We start from the raw sequence: 440 nt of genomic DNA on the forward strand, positions 1-440 counted from the left end.
GGTAATATGCAATTCTCTGAGCGCCATGAGCATTGTGCGAGTATGTAGTGTTGTTTGTGAATGACGAAGACTACTTCAGTTCAATTTCTGTGCACTCGTCTACCCCGACATACCTACTACTGCTCCTGTGCATCTACTCACCTTTTGAAATGCGCCATGAATCATGCACTTAAAAGAGTCATGTGCCTTAACTAGCTAGTAAGGAAAGCACTAAACGCTAAAATAGCAAAATGCATTACATTTACTATTTAAAAATTTTGTGAAGAAAGTTTTAAATATTTCATTAGGTACTCCCTCACACTAAAACTAAAAATCAATCAGTGAGCACGGATTCAGTTTACGGTTGAAACAATATCCAAAACGGTATCGAAACCTTTGTCCAATAGTGGTCAGCACTAATTTTATCTACTACCTATAAGCATCTCATAAACATCTCAGCC

The sequence above is a fragment of the Rhagoletis pomonella genome, unplaced genomic scaffold (assembly GCF_013731165.1).
Source record: "Rhagoletis pomonella isolate Grant_MI unplaced genomic scaffold, Rhpom_1.0 Rhpom_scaffold_00002, whole genome shotgun sequence".
NCBI classification, from domain to species: domain Eukaryota; kingdom Metazoa; phylum Arthropoda; class Insecta; order Diptera; family Tephritidae; genus Rhagoletis; species Rhagoletis pomonella.